Source organism: Myotis daubentonii, chromosome 4 (genome assembly GCF_963259705.1).
Source record: "Myotis daubentonii chromosome 4, mMyoDau2.1, whole genome shotgun sequence".
NCBI classification, from domain to species: domain Eukaryota; kingdom Metazoa; phylum Chordata; class Mammalia; order Chiroptera; family Vespertilionidae; genus Myotis; species Myotis daubentonii.
The window spans coordinates 87318798-87334744 of NC_081843.1; the positions used below are offsets into that span (position 1 = coordinate 87318798).

General features: G+C 54.8%; 1 protein-coding gene across 1 annotated transcript in view; it reads right to left on the reverse strand.

Annotated features, from left to right (window-relative positions):
- Positions 1-15443, reverse strand: part of TPPP (tubulin polymerization promoting protein) — a 31685-nt gene extending 16242 nt beyond the window's left edge. The window contains exon 1 of the mRNA XM_059694614.1: positions 15350-15443. The gene's annotated coding sequence lies outside the window, so the exon portion shown is untranslated. The remainder of the gene's footprint in view (positions 1-15349) is intronic.
- Between the last annotated feature and the right edge of the window lie 504 nt (positions 15444-15947).

The window sequence follows — 15947 nt, forward strand, 5'->3', positions numbered from 1 at the left end:
TGGGCCTGAGGGGAGGGGTTACAGCCTTCTGTTGCTTGAATCGCCCCAGTAAATCCATGTGCTAGTTCCACAATGATCTACACTAATAAAAGAGAAAGATGCAAATTGACCACACCTTCGTGACACCCACCAGCTAATCATGAGTGAGTATGCAAATTAACACAACAAAGATGACGGGTTAATTTGCATACACAGGTGCTGAGCAGGCATTCTGCACCACCCCAGCTGCTCTGGGCCTCTGGGCAGCATGGGAAGGCAGAAAGGCGGCTCTGGGCCAGATCATAGGCGGAAAGGCGGCTCCAGAGCGAAGGAGGTGCTGGCAGCCAGGGGGAGGAAGGCCCATTCTTGCACGAATCTTCGTGCATCGGGCCTCTAGTGTAATAATAATAAATTTAATTTAAAAAGAAGCTGAGGGCTCCAGTAGAGGTCTACTGGGATACAGGGGTGTCCAGAGAGCCCTTCTGTACCAGTGATGACAGCCTGCATGCAGGGGCCTCCCTCCAAGGGCCAGCCTCCAGCATCCCACCTACCTGGCTCCTCTCCTCCCCGCCCCCTTCCCATGGAGGCTGTGGTTCCCCTCTGCTTTCCCGCACCCACGGTTTCTGGGGAGTGAGGTGAGTCTGAACCCAGGGTGGCATTCCATGCCCATTCCCACCTGTGCCATCCACTTTCCACATAATGAAAACTAAAGTCACTTAGAGGAAGAGGCTGCCAGGAGGTGAAAATGCCAACCCACCGAATGAAGCATACTCTGAGGTGTGGCCTGTATTCTCAGGTGGGTACTGTGTTTCCAGGTGTATACTCTGCACCCCCAGGTGAGTGTCCTGCATCTCCAGGTGTGTGTCCTGTATGCCCAGATGTGTGCCCTGTATGCTCAGGTATGTGTCCTGTGTGCCAGATGTGTGTCCTGCATTACCAGGGGAGCTGACCCCTCCCTGGCCAATATTTCCCTTACGGGCACAAGGCAGTGTAGGTAGAAGTGGAGACTGATCAGGTATCACTCCTACTGGCCACAGACATGGCAGCCTGGATGCCCAGCAGGCTCTGTTCCTGTTTCTTCAATGTAAGGATTTTTCAACAGCTCAGGAAAGCCCCAGTGAGTCAAGATCTGACTTATTTCATGGTCCATGGCCACTGGCTCCAGGTGAAAACCCAGTCTCTCTCCTGGGCCTCTCTCATCTGCTTCCCTGGAAAGGCCCCCAACTCGTAGGAATGTTGTGTGTGCTTGGGGGGGTGGAGAGGGAGGAGGAGGAATGCAGAGAGGGGCAGGGTGGCAGATGGGAGATGGGACCTACTTTCCCAGCCAAGAGCTGGGCTCCCTTGGGACCCCTCTCCTGCTGGACTCGGGGGTCCCTGGGCAGGAGAATGAGAGCTGTGTCCCTCCCCAACCCTGGGCCTTTGACCAAGCAGCCCCCACAAGACCCCTCCTGGCAGGGACCACACCAGCAAGCCCCTCAGCAGCTCTGGGCTCTGATGGTGTCAAACAGGATGGCAAGGGGCAGGGAGAAGAGTAGGTGGGAGGCAGGTGAGGTGTGGGGAGCCAGTACGTCCAGTTCTAGGGGAGCCATTAGCCTTCCCTGGATCCTGCTTGAGGCGGGGCAGGTGATGTCCTAGAGGGGTCAGGAGGGAACTGATACACTGGGTGTGGGGCAGATTGTGTTACCGGATTTGCATTTTTAAAGGAGGCTTAGAGAGGGCAGGGCAGTCAAAAGCTGGAATTACAGACCGGAGCAGCATGAGATACAGGGGCAGGCGCTGGGTACCCAGAAAGCAGCCACCCAGGAAATAGTCAAACAGAAGCTCCTGGCCAGGTGACCCATCTGAACCTGGGAACACCTGCCCCTGGGTGTCCACCAGGCTCCAGGGGCTGCCTCACCACTGGGTGGGCTGTCTCTCAGATATCACATGGTCTCCCTGACCCCACAACCCCTTACAGGGAATAGATGCTCTAAAGACGGCCATGACAAGGTCCCAATTTCCAGAATAAACTAGGCCCCATTTCAGAATGACTCTTCCTGAACATGCTTGAGACTTGACAGCCTGAGGCAAAACCTATAGAAAAGGTGACACAGGACACACCCACAACAGGTGATAGTCACAGTTGCCACACAACACTAGCACACAGCACCCTAAACAGGAGGAATGAAAATTTGTGTTAGTGACATGCCTGCCAAAGGACCCGGTGTTTGTGAGCAGGACCAGGTGTGTCTGTGAGCAGGGCCAGGTGTGCCTGTGAGCAGGGCCAGGTGTGCTTGTGAGCAGGGCCAGGTGTAGTCAGGGCCAGGTATGTTTGTGAGCGAGGCCAGGTGTGTCTGTGCCAGAGGCTAAGACCAACAAGTAGTTAGCATAATTATGCAAGAAGTCCACTAGAAGGTTAATGGACTTTGATATTCAGCAAGGGCTGAAAAATCAGCATAATATTGCCCTGCTTTGGCCAAATGGCTGAAGGCAATCCCCTAAACCAGTGGTCGGCAAACTGCAGCTCGGCAAACTGTGGCTCGCGAGCCACATGCGGCTCTGTGGTCCCTTGAGTGTGGCTCTTCCACAACATACCAGCTCTTCCACAAAATACCGACTTCTGTGCATGGGCCACGAAGTTTCAATCGCACTGTACCTGCACGCCTGCACGTGGTATTTTGTGGAAGAGCCACACTCAAGGGGCCAAAGAGCCGCATGTGGCTTGAGCCGTGGTTTGTCGACTACGGCCCTAACCTGATATTGTTTACCAAACTTTACCATTGATATGCCTGTTTGCTTTGCTAAAGGGCAAATGTGTATTCTAGTAAATAAAAGCAAAGGGGACTGAGAAGTCAGAGAGCCTCTCAGCTAGAGAGTAAGGTCTCCACCTGGCTCCCCATGCCTTCTAAATTTATATTTCTTGTCTAGTGTATCCGTTTGTGTGCAGCCCCTTCTCCAGACCTTAAACCTTAGCCCCAAATGAATGAATAGTTCACATGTCTGTGAGCAGGGCCAGGTGTGTCTGTGAGCAGGGCCAGGTGTGGTTTTAAAGGGTGGCAGCAACAGCAGCTCTGTGCTCTCCTGGTTCCCTTCCTGGACAGAACATGGTTGTGCCCTGAATGTAAAGATAAGTGAGAATCATCTCCACTCTCGCTCCCCCAAGCACATGCCCAGCAACTCATTGCTGATGCCCCATGAGCTCCCTTGTCCTGTCCCCAATCTATACCTTCAGCTGCTGGCAGTTCCTGCGGTCTGACCTGGCCAGTGGAGCTGACCATCTTGCCTTATAACCAGGTGCCTTCTGGCTCCCAAGGCCCCTCACAGCCTGTAGCTCCCTCCTACCTCCCCTCCGTCCTTGGGTGCCACTGTCTGTGGCATGCTGGGCATTACCAAGCCAACTGACACACTATCCTCCCCAAGTAGGAGCTGGGTGCACCCAAATGGCTGACCCTTACTGGAGTGAGGGCCTGGGCAAGCTGCATGAACACTGGGTGAGCAGCCAGAGAGCGTGCGGAGTGGGGCAGGGGGCAGGCCAGCAGCATGCATGGGGCTGGGGACTGGCTCCTGCGGTAGGGTTCCCAGAGCTCACACAGGACCATCACACCACCTCAAACTCCCATGGCCCTACCTGGGGACTGACGTGTGAGACCCTCCTGATGGCCCCTTTGCCCAGGGAGCCTCTGCCTCACAGACAGCCTCCCTGGGGCCGCCTCTGGGAAATGCTGGGCCTGACCAGCCTCTCCTTCCCAGGAGCAGCATCCTCTGCCCGAGGCCTGCTCTGGGCCCTGATCTCAGGCTCTCAAGGGGGAGCCTACAGAGAGAGCCCTGTGGCCCCAGCCCTGCCCAGGAGCATGTCCGCAGCGGCAGCCACTGTCCTCAGGCTCCATTCTGCCCGACTCAGCCAAACTGCTGGAAACTCAGTCCCACCCTTGAGAGGGACAAATCCCTGCCCCCACCACTAACCTTCCTGAGCTCGGAGCACGTGGTGGAATGAAGACACCTGTGCACTAAGAACCCACTCTGCGGAGAAATGTCCTGCAGCCAGGGCCACCTGATTCCACCATGAACACAAGAGAAACGTTCTCTGCCAAATCACCAGGTGTAGGTGTCTAACTCTGGTGAGACATCACACAATCCTAACTCCGGAACCTTCTGGTGTAACCAGAGTTATTCAGAAATCCCATTGGAGAAGTCCCCTTTTCAAGAGAACAGGACCCTTGTGATTCAGACGCCTGTGGGCCTGGATGGGAAGCCACACCTGCTGAGCTCCTGGCGAGGCAGCCGGCCTCCGAGGAGGCTGCTCCCGGCAGTGGCTCTGCTGTCTAAATGCAGGATCTCGGCTTGGGTTCTTGACATTAACCTCTTCCTCTAATGGCACAGCGCCAATCCCCTCGGGTGGGCTGAGTTTCCTGGGATGCACATGTTGCAAGCTCGATTGGGAAATGAGTGGACGGGCCCCACCCACTGTGCTCTGCGGGAATGGGGTGTGTCTCTGAGGCCGGTGACAGAAGCCGCCACAAGCCCTGCAGGTAGGAAAGGGCTCCCAGGAGAGTGGGCATCAGAAGGAAGCCGCCCAGGCTCCCTGAGCTCCTGCCTGGGCGTCACTGGTCCTCCACCCCATGGACTTCTGAGGGGTGGGTGTGGTGCCACCCAAATCCTCCAAATCTTTTTATGGTTCCTTTCTTTCTTTCTTTCTTTCTTTCTTTCTTTCTTTCTTTCTTTCTTTCTTTCTTTCTTTCTTTCTTTCTTTCTCTTTCTTCCTTCCTTCCTTCCTTCCTTCCTTCCTTCCTTCCTTCCTTCCTTCCTTCCTTTTTTTGTTAATCCTCACCTGAGGATATTTTCCCATTGATTTTTAGGGAGAGTGTTAGAGAGAGAGAAAGGGAGAGATAAACATCAATGTGAGAGAAACACATAGATTGGTTGCCTCCTTCACAAGCCCCGACCAGGGCCTGGGCCGGGGAGGAGCCTGCAACCAAAGTACGTGCCCTTGATCGGAAATGAACCTTTGACCCTTTGATCTGCAGGTTGACCCTCTATCCACTAAGCCAAACAAGTTAGGGCTGAATCTCTACACCCACTGGGGGTCTGAGGTACCTCTCACCACCAGGACTAGTAATCAGAGCCCTTGGATCGTCACTGGGACCACTGCTGGGATCCTCAAGGCCCAGAGTCTGTGTGAGAAGCCCCACAGGCCCTGGAAATGAAAGCATTCCTGAGGGTCTGATAAATGGACTCCCGCGCAGACCTCAATGGAGGTCTTGACACTTGCAGGGTTGACCGGCAGCCAGGGAGCAGCTCTGGTGATGGAGCTGAGCTGAAGGCACCTATGGGGAGGCTGTGGGCGCAGGAAGAGCCTTGCCACATGATGCTGGACTCTCAAAGGCAACCAGGGAGCTCCAAACAAAGTGTGCAGAAGGAGAAAAAAAAAGTAGAGAGAGCCTGTGCCTCCCTCTCCTCAGAGACCTCCACAGCAGGTGATCCTGGGACCCAGGAAGGCCCTCCCAGGAGTGCTTCCTGGGCACCATTAGGGCCTGGTCCCAGGACACTGATCTGGAGGGAGAGGGTGTTGGGGGGATAATGGCAAGAGCCCCCAGGTAAATGCTAAGCGCAACTGCCCCAGAGGCACTGAAGGAGGCTGAGGCCTGGCCAGCAGGTCTAGGGAGATCTGCTGCTTATGGAGGCAATCCGCCAGGTTCCCACAGGCCCTGACCTCCTGGGTATTCAGATATGTGTGTGTGAGGCCCTCAGCAAAGGCAAGGTCAGGATGGGACAGTAAGTTCAAAAGGCCATAGGGACCTGAGCCGGAGGCAGCTGGTGTCTGTCCACCTCCCCCTTCCCATTTCCATCCCACCAGAGGCTCAGGCCCCAGTGTCCAGGTCTAGGAGTGTCAGTGCTGCCCCATGGACAGGGCACCCACTCCAGTAAACAGCCCAGGGGAACAAAGGCCATCAGAGTCCTGTGGACCCCCCCAGGGCCAGCCCAGCCCTGCCCCCACCATCTTCAGCTCTTTATTTGAGTCCATTTGAGTACAACACAGCCCTTTGGCAATTGTTCACATTGCTAATCATAACATGGCCACCCACCCTGCGGTGCCCCGGACACTCGATGTCAATGGCCACTCGTCTACCCGAGGGCCGTCCCAGGCAGCGGGAGCCTCCAAGAGCTGCACAAAGCCGCCTTTCTGAGTCCACAGGCACCCGCCAAGTGCACGGGGATGGTCTCAGAGCCCCGGCTCAGCGTGGAGAGCAGCCCCGCAACCCAGCTCCCTGCCCTTCACAGTCCTGGTGTTGAGCAGCCCGACAGGCTGGGCTGGCTGGACTATGGCTGTGTGAGTGGGATGCAGCTCATGTCCTGTCATGTAGCCTCAGGCTGCTGCCCAGAAGCCCAAGGGTCCAAGAAGCCTGAGAACTAAATCACACCCCTGCTATTCCCTCTTCACAGGTCAAAGGTAATTTCTCCCGGACACAAGAGAAGAAAGAGCAGAGGAGGCAAGCTTCCCCAGGCCACCCAGCCACCCAAAGGCCGGGGCCCATCCTGCCACTGTGTCCTCACCCTGGGTCCCCAAAGGACCTGGGCAGGACAGGGCTGGGCGGAATGGGACAGCCCCAGGACAGGCTGTGAGCTCTTCAAAAGGAGGCTCATGGGCCAGGAAAACCGAGGAAGGTGGAGTTGTCCTCTCCTACGGCTCAGAAGAATTGGTGTCGGCAGCAGAAGCTTCTCCAGCACCACGGGGTTGGTGGTTTCAGGGGGACCCACCTCCCAGGAGCCACACTCTGCTGCAGCCCCCAGAGCCACCCTGGTATCCGTCAGCATGTTTCCTGTGAAACCCAAGCACACAGCTGGCCAGCAGTAGCCAAGGGGAGCACTGGGCACAAGGAGCTAAGAAAATGAGGGTCTCACAGGTTAGGGAGAGCCCTCCAGGGCGACGTAGCCACCCCACTCTGAGAGGGGCCCCTCAGGGCCCAGGACCGCAGAGCAGCTGGAAGGAAGGTCCCCCAGAACCAACAGGAACAGAAAAGCAAGGAGCTTGCTGCTGCCTGCCCAACTCAGGGACCCAAGCAGTCCTCAGAGTGGCCCCAAACCAGCATGGGTACCGGGCTCCAAGATGCCTGCCCAGTGCCCCACGAATTAAATTCCATTCCTGTCACGAGACGTTCTGCCAACAGAGCACCTAGCAGGAGCCGTGCCATGAAATGGGGGAGAAAGAAGACCCAGGAGCACAGGTACACGTAGGGCAGACGGGACGGAGAACTGGCAGATACTTCACGTCAATAAACAGGCATCCACCACGCGGGGGTGACACTCACCCTCTCGCCAGAAGTGCCCTGAGGGTTAGATGAGGACACGCATAGAAAATTCTAGTCACTGATCCCGTCCTCAGTCAATCAACACAAGCCCCCAGCCCCACAAGGAACCAGCGGGGATAGAGGGGTGTCTCGTCCTACAGCCAACCTGGGGTCAGGAGGGCTCCCTATGCAGGGGGCTAGCATACTGGTGGCCCCTCATTAGGTGTGTCCTGTCCTCACGCTAGAACCTGAAAATGAGATCTTGTTTGGGAAAAGGTTCTTTGCAGATGTGATCAAGCCAAAGGCGTTGAGATGAGCTCGGCCTGGGCCATCCGGGCAGCCCCGAGTCCAGCGAGAGTGTCCTTATGAGACAGAAGAGGAGAGACATGGACACATGAGGGAGGCCACACAACGACAGAGGATGAGACTGGAGTGCCGGGTGCTGGAAGAGGTGGGAAGGACCCTCCCTTAGAGGTTCCGGAGGGAGTATGCCCTGGGACACCTGGATCTCAGGCTTCTGGCCACAGAGACGAGTGTGTGAAAGGCCCGGAGAGGGCAATGCTAGCGGGTGTGGCACAGAGAACCCAGGGGCAAGACCCAGCAGAAGGTCCCCGTGCAGTGGATTCCAGAGGCCCTTGGAGGTCACTCCGAGCCAGGATGAGCTCTAAATAGGGACTGCCAAAGGACACCTGTCCTCTAAGATACCCACTCTGGCTTCGGGCTGGAGGTATTTGGGCAGGAAATAAAGGGCGAGGAAAAACACTGGTGAAGCACATGAGACCGGGACAGGAAACGTTTAAAATCGGGGCAAAGATAAACATGTACGCCTGCGGCTGGCCCCTGCCAGGGGGGGCCCTTCCTGAGGGATGAGCTGGGGCTGGAGTCGCTCCCCAGGGCTTCTGCTTTGGAGCTGCCCAGGCCAAACCAACAAGGATGGCAGGCAACTGAGGGCGGGTCAGAAAGAACTGGGGTCCACTCAGGCCAGCGCAGGGACAACAGGAATGCGCCCAGAAAGGACAGAGGACCTGAGGGAAAGGGCTGCTGACCAGGTCTGCCTGGTTCTCAGTGTGTCAGTACCTTTAAGCCTCAAAGATCTCCTGCCCCCAAAAGCAGCCAATGTGGGAAGAGACTGACAGAGCACTGTAGTCAGAAAGGAAGAACGGAGGACTGAGCAGGGCCCACCTGAGGCTGAGACGCTGAGGAACCGGGCGCAGCTGTGAAGTGCAGCACGCCTTAAAGAGAAGTGGGAGTGTTCCCTGCAAACACCATCTTCACCTGGCCAGGCACTGTTCAGCCCAGACAGCACACAGGCCACGGTGAAGGGGTTTCCAGCCAGGCCACCCCTCAGAGTCAGCTGGGAACTTTGAAAATACGAATGCTGCACTCCTACTTCCTGAGATGGAACCAGCCAGGCCTTCCAGCCCACAGGGCAGTGAGGAAGAGTGGACAATGAGAAAACCCTTCTTCCTCAATACACCCATGTGCTAACAGGAGAGAGAAAGTAAGCAGCCTGGACCCAGGAAGAGGGAATCCTGGACAGGCCAGCCGTGCACTCTGCTGTTTCTCTGTGGGCACTGGCTGGTGCTGGAGAGCTGAGCACACTGTTCACAGCTGTTCCTGGAGGGACGTGCTGGGTGAGCTGGCAGGAGACCGAATCAGCTCAGCTTCTCAACCCACAACTTGGATTCAGGAGACTCTGGATTGCTAATGCCTTGACATGCCAACAGGACACATATAAAAACTCTCTAGAGAAAGAGATTGCCATCGAGACCATAGAATATTTCTATAAACATGTTTTGATTACAATATCTAGTACACAGTAAAAAAATAACCAGGCACATGAGGGGGAAAAGTACAGAACAAATGCAATAGGAACAATCTAGAGGATCCAATTATTGGCACTTGATCAGATACTGGGGTTGAAGTAACTATGCATGCCATGTGCAAAGATGGAAAATTCCAGCAAAAACTGGGAGCTATAAAAATGTAGATAGCAACTTTGGAAGAGAATATGTTAGAAATTCTAGCACTAAAAAACACAATAACTAAAATTGAGAACTCGGTGGATATGTTTGACAACAGAGCAGATTCAACACAGTATTAACAAGAACTCATGAATTGGAAATACCCAAGAGAAAACACCTAGATGTGATGTAAACGTGTGTGTGTGTGTGTGTGTGTGTGTGTACAGACATGTATATACGGACAAAAACAACAGAAATAATATAAGCACAAAATTAATAAATTAGAAAATAAATATACACTACAGAGGTCCAACAATATAAAAAGGTTGTGCCTTAAAAGAAAACTCCAGCCATGGCTGTCTTTGTCAGCAGATCCTACCTTCTATTGAAAGAAGAAGTAATGTCAATCTTACACAAATTCTTCCAAAGAAGAGTACAAGATGGGACATTCCCAATCATTTTATAAGACTAAAATAATCCTGCTACCAAAACTTAATAAGGGTGTTACAAGTAAAGAATAATTTATGGCCCTCGCCGGGTGGCTCAGTTGGTTAGAGCATCATTCATGCACCAAAAAGCTTGTGGGTTTGATTCCCAGTCAAAGCACATGCCTAGGTTTTGGGTTTGATCCCTGGTCGGGGCTCGTACAGGAGGCAACCAAATGATGTTTATGTCTCACATCAATGTCTCTCTCTCTCTCTCTTTCTCTCCTCTCTTTTTCCCTCTTTCCCTCCCTCCCTTTCTCTCTCTCTAAAAAAATCAACAAACATATCCTCGGTTGAGAATTTTTAAAAAAGAATAATTTATGTCAATATCACTTATGAATGTAAATGCAAAAATCCTAAACAAATATTAACAAACTGAAGCCAGTAATAAATAAAAAGAATCAATACCTTACAATCAGGTCAGGAATGCAAGGTTGGTTTAACATTAACATCAATTAATATCATTCATCACACTAACAGAATAGAGGATAAAAATCATATTATCTTCTTAATGAATGCAGGAAAAGCATTCAATGGAGTTCAGCATTTATTAACCATAAAAATTCTTAGCAAATTAGAAAAAAAAGGAAATTCCTTAATTTGATACAAACCATCACACTTAACAATAGTGGTCCTGACACAAGGAGAGAAATGAACTGATGAGACAGAATAAAGCCCCAATAGACCCAAGCATATATTGACACATTCAGAATGACAAAGGTGGCCCTACAGGGAGAAAAAAAAAAGGGAAAAGAATGATTTTAGTCAGTGGAGATGGGCTGATTGAATGGACACATGAAAAAAAGCACACTGGGTCCTGACACCATCAGCTCAGGCCCATGGCAGATTGAAGCAGGGAAGGCAGGGTAATGAGGCTGCAAGAAGATAATGCACAGGAGCATCTGATGTCCTCAGGGCAGGGGAAGATTCCTTAGCCAGGACACAAGCATCACTACCCCCAAAGAAAAAGCTTATCAAATGGCACCAAGTTAAAATTAAGAACTTCTATTCATCAAAAAATATTATGGGGGGAGTGAAAAAGCAAGCTACAGGGAAGGAGGAATCAGCTCTTAATAATGAACATAGGCTCCTCTCAGTCTATGAGGATCCCGGTTCATCAACAGGAAAGAGACAACCGTCTCTAGGACAAGGGCAAGGATTGGCCCAGCATTCAGTGAGAGCACACCGGATGCCCAATACACGGGGAAAGTGCAAAAAAACCCAAGGCAGATACCACCGCACCCTCCAGAACGGCGGACAACTGAAATGGCGGTGATGCCAAGTGCTGGGGGATGAGGAGCAACAGGGAACTGTGGGGCACATGGTTCCAGCTGCCTTGGCAACGTGGACGGCAGGGGGACATCAGGATAAACGAGGGCCTACACTCGTCACCAACAGAAACGCTCGCACATGTGCTCCAGTGAGCATCACAGGAAGGTCAGGCAGCTTCATTCACAATGGCCAAAAATGGAAGTGCCCCGCACCCATCAGCCACACCGTGGGTAAAAGACGGTGGTGGGCTCCCAGCACGGCACATACACACTGGACACGTGAGACCACACGAGAGAGCCGCTCACACAGCACTGACAGAAATAAGCCGGCACCGAAGAATGTGTTCTCCGTGGCTCCCTAGACATAAAGGTTGAACACAACTACAATGGAAGGTGGTAAAACCACAGCAAAGGCACAGGGGCCCCCAGGAACAAAAGAGCAGCCACCACATCCGGCCTGGGGACAGCTGGGTGCCAGCATCCCAGGGAAGGCAGGGCGGTGATGGGAGGCTCAGATGACCTCCTTCATCCTCCAGCGCCATTCTGTCCACAGCCTGCCCCTGACACAGGCACAGGGGCTTGAGGCCGACCCTGCGCCAGAGGCAGGTGGGACATCCGGCACATGCAGCACCATGGCGGCCACAGATAGACGCCATCACTGTCTTAACTCCTGGTTTGGATGGGTTGTGGAACAGCATTAGAAAACCAGAGCGGGGTGAGGGACAGGGAGGGGTCGAGGGTCATCAAGTGGACAGTGGTGAGAACCCTGAGGCACGCATGGTGTGTGAAGCACGCTTCCTTAGGGGCACCCTGCAGGCTCCTGGGAGCTCACTGCAGTCTGATGTGAGGGGGCATCTGAGTTAACACTGACTCTGGGGCTAGACTCCTGGGTGTGAGGCCCACATGCACACACACCCCAGGGAAGCTCAACCTGCCCGCCTAGCTCATCCTTTGCCAAGAGGAGATGAGACAGTGGGGAGTGTGAGGCCTAAATGAGGTCACCTAGAGGACGCTGGCTGTTTTGTGACATTCCAGCTAGAGTGAGAGCTCCCCAGGGTGGAGGCCACACCAGCTTACCTGGCACCTGGCAGGTGCTCAGACATCTGCTGAACAAAAGGGTGCAACAAGGTTACAGGATGAGATCTCGAGAAAAGTGGCCCAGGGCGGGGGAGATCACGCGGAGCCCACACGGGATGCCCCACTTAGCATGCCAAGAAAATTAGAGACTTGGGACCGATGGAGACAAGCTGGGGACATGTGGAGACACTGAGCCACAGGAGAAGAGGGCATAAAGGACTCCAGGTGGGTAAGGACGTTTCACAAATCTAATTTAAAAGAGAAAAAGTCACCCAGCTGGTGTGGCTCAGTGGTTGACTATCGACCTATGATCCAGGAGGCAGCCACGGTTCAATTCCCAGTTAGGGCACCTGACAGGGTTGTGGGCTTGATCCTCAGTGGGGGGCGTGCAGGAGGCAGTCAATCAATGACTCTCTCATCGTTGATTTCTCTCTCCCTCTCCCTTCCTCCCTGAAATCAATAAAGATATAGATATATATATATTAAAGTCAGCGTGAATGTGGTCTTATAAGGATGAGCTCACAGTGCCCACAGCTAAGAAGCTCAGGTCTCCGAGTGTATGGGGGGTTGCAGAAGACATTTTAGTGTGGTGCAAAAGTCAGAAAGCCATCATTTTCTTATACTTTGTGAAAGATTTTTTACATTTGCTCCCCAGAGAAGGTCCTGCATTTGGACGTTTAGAGAGTCAATCACAGTCACAACTGAGCTGCCATTACAAGTCTTTGTACAGTAAAGGGAAAATATGGAAGTGAAAACCAGTCTTAATCCTCTATCAGGAACCGAGATTTGGACACAGTTCCTGGATTTGGATGCTGCGTTCCTGTGGGGAGCTGCCCTTCCTCCATATGCAGTTCCTGGGGGCTGCCAACGGATCAGAGACCCTGCAGCCTCCCCCGGTGACCCCAGCAGAGCCAAGTAAAGCCATTGCCAGGAACTGGCACTTGAAAGCTGCCCAGGACCTCTGCGGAGGTGAGATGCCATGGTTAGGGATGGCGTGGATTATGACACGGTGGCTACCTCCCCACCCAAAGAGGAAGCTGGTCTCCCAGGAGGGGGCTGAACAGTGGTGAGGGCTCACATGGGATGTGGAGGCCCAGGTAGTGGGGTCCCACCCAGGCAGCCCTGCTCCTTCCTTCCCACCTGTTACTTAAGCAGTGTCTGTTCTCCTGCCTAGTCCCAGCATCTGCCTGGTCCTGGGTTTGTAGGCTCAGGTGGACCTGGCACCAGGCCCAAACCACCCTCAGTCCAGAGGACATGTGGAGACACTGTGCCACAGGAGAAGAGTTTCTGGACAGGAGCTCAGGGCCTGGATCTCACAGCCCGAGGAGGACCTGATACTTCAAGGTGCCGCAGGGCCCCTTGCTCAAGATCCCCAGATGGCATCTCTGTGCATGCTCCTCCAGCCTCACCAGCAACATCACCAGCTAAATATAGGCCTGGCTCCAAGTCAGCACAGCCTCTCCCCAGGAAGCCTTTCCTTAAAAAAAAATCTTTCAATTACAATTTACTTTCAATATTGCTTTGTTTTGGTTTCACGTGTACAGCATAGTGGCTGGACAATCAATACACTTTACAGAGTGTTCCCCTCGCGACTCCCAGTGCTTCTCAGCCTCTTCCACAGGGAGCAGCTCTGCTGCCCCCCGGGAGGGAAGCCAGGAGGACGCGACGGCCCTGAGGACAGTCTGGCTGCTCAAAGGTTTCTCTTAAACCTCCATCAGCGTTGAGTAGTTTTAATTTTCTTTATCAAATGTGTGCATTTTCCACCATTAGCATTTATAACCAAGTACATAGTTATTTGTTGCAACTTTAAAGGATCCAGGAAGATCAGCCAAACAACGCAGGAGAGATAAGAATGCAGCACAGCTTCCTCTAATCTCCATCACCTCATCACTCCGTAGAGATGCAGTTACATGTTTTTTTTTATTGTAGCCCTTAAATTGTGGTACCTTTCTGAGTCAGACCCCTTTGGAAACCATGCCCACAGAACCCTTACTGGCATGCATTTGCAGACGCTCCCAGCTCCCAGGAAGTTCCCCAGCACCACCTTCCCCCACCACCTCCCATCACTGAGCCCTGTGAGTCCCACTGTGTGATGGGAACAGGGGCTGGTACCAGAGACAGGACCTTGGAATCCAGTTTAAGACATTGGGAAGCCTTGAGGCCTGATTCACCGCCCCCTACACACACCCCATTTCCTGCCTGTTTGCAGCGCTCCCTCCCCAGCCCCATCACTTCATCCCCGGATGTGATCCCAGTGCACTCAGAGTTCAGGTCAGTTTACTGCTCACTTCCTAGAGGCCAGGGGCTGGTCTAGGCTCTGGGGACAACCCCCGCTCCCGCTCCCGCTTGTGCCGGAGGTGGTGGCGGCCAGGGTTGCTGGGTCCTTTTATCAGCGTCCCCCAGGGACGCCGCAAGTATCTAATAAATGTCAGGGGAATCAGCCAATGAAATGCGCAGGTGGATGACAGCATAGCCGGCTCATCCCAAAAGGTGTCGGATCCTCGGAGAACACACGACGCCTATCAAAATAGCAGTCCCAACAGGGAAGCGCGAATTAATTCCCCCCCCCCCCCCCCCCCAGCGTCGCAAGGCTTCTGGACAAAACCGAAACCGCAGAATGAAGGGTTTCTCAGGACTCGCTCTCAAAGGCGGGCACTGGCCGCAGAGGTGCGTGGGAAATGCACCGGCAGCAACCTCTTTATCCTGCGGGTTCGGTACTCACAGGCGATCAGAAGACGGAATACCCCTTGGGAAGCTTCGATTTGCAGACTGTAGGCCTGACACTTGGCCCGGGAAAGGTGAAGTTTGTGCCGGACCCATTGGGCTGGGACCCTGAGAGGGGCAGCGCAGCCCTTGCCGGAATCACGTTCATTCCGGGCCCCTGGACACAAACGGCCGTTCCGTGCTGTGGGGCAGTGGCTTCATTTCAAACCCGTTCAGTCCTAATTTCCCACTGTCTCGTGGGGAGCGGCACCCCAGGCCCGGGCGTCGCTAAACAGCGCTCCTGAGGCTGGACGTGAAGGGCGGGGAGATACACTGCCGCGCGGCGCAGGAAAGAAGGCGCAAGAGGCACCTCCGAGAAGAAAGGCCAAGGGCCTCGCTTGGGGCCCAATTATAAACCTCCTGTGCTTTGCACCGCCAGTCCCTCCCGCCCCTCTCCCGTGCCTCCCTTCCCGCACCCTGCACAGCGCCAACCGCCGCGCAGCCCGGGCGCAGGTGGCGGGCGGCGCAGGCTGGCCCGAGGCCCTGCGTCCCCGAGGGGTGTCCGTCTGCCCGGCGCCCCGGTACCGAGCCCCGCGATCGCTTACCTCGCAGACGCAGGGACTGCTGCGGCGGCGCCTCCGCGACTCGGCCGCGCGCAACCGAGTGCCTGGCGGTGCGCTCGCGCCGCCGCCGCCCGGGCCCCGCCCCGGCCCCGCCCCCACTGGTCTGCTCACGCCCCCCCAGCCTCGCTTTGCCGGCTCCACCGCCCCCACCCCGCCGAGCGCCCCACGCCCCCCGCGCGCCCCAGACCCCCACCCAAGCCTGCCGTCGGCCCCGTCCACACCGGCCCGAGCTTGCCCCCAGCCTCGCCCCGGCCCCCACCCCAGCCCACCCGGGCGCTCCGGGCCCCGCCCCCGTCCTTCCAAGCCCGGGGAGCGCGCTGGACGCACGGAGGCCGGTCCCAGCGCCGCCTCTGCCTTACAAGGCCGTCTCTGCGCAGGCTACCGGCTCTACGCCCAGGGCCGTGGGAACCTCGCGGGGCAGTGCCCGTAGGGCCCGCAGCCGGGTCTCCGCGCCACCTCCCACCAGGGCGCTGGCGATGGAGGGTGGAGGCGGAGGGAAGATGAATGGGTGCGCAGACGGGCCTTCCAGGGTGGGGCGGCCGAGAGCACTGTCCTCTTCGCTAAGGCGCTCGGGCCAGGA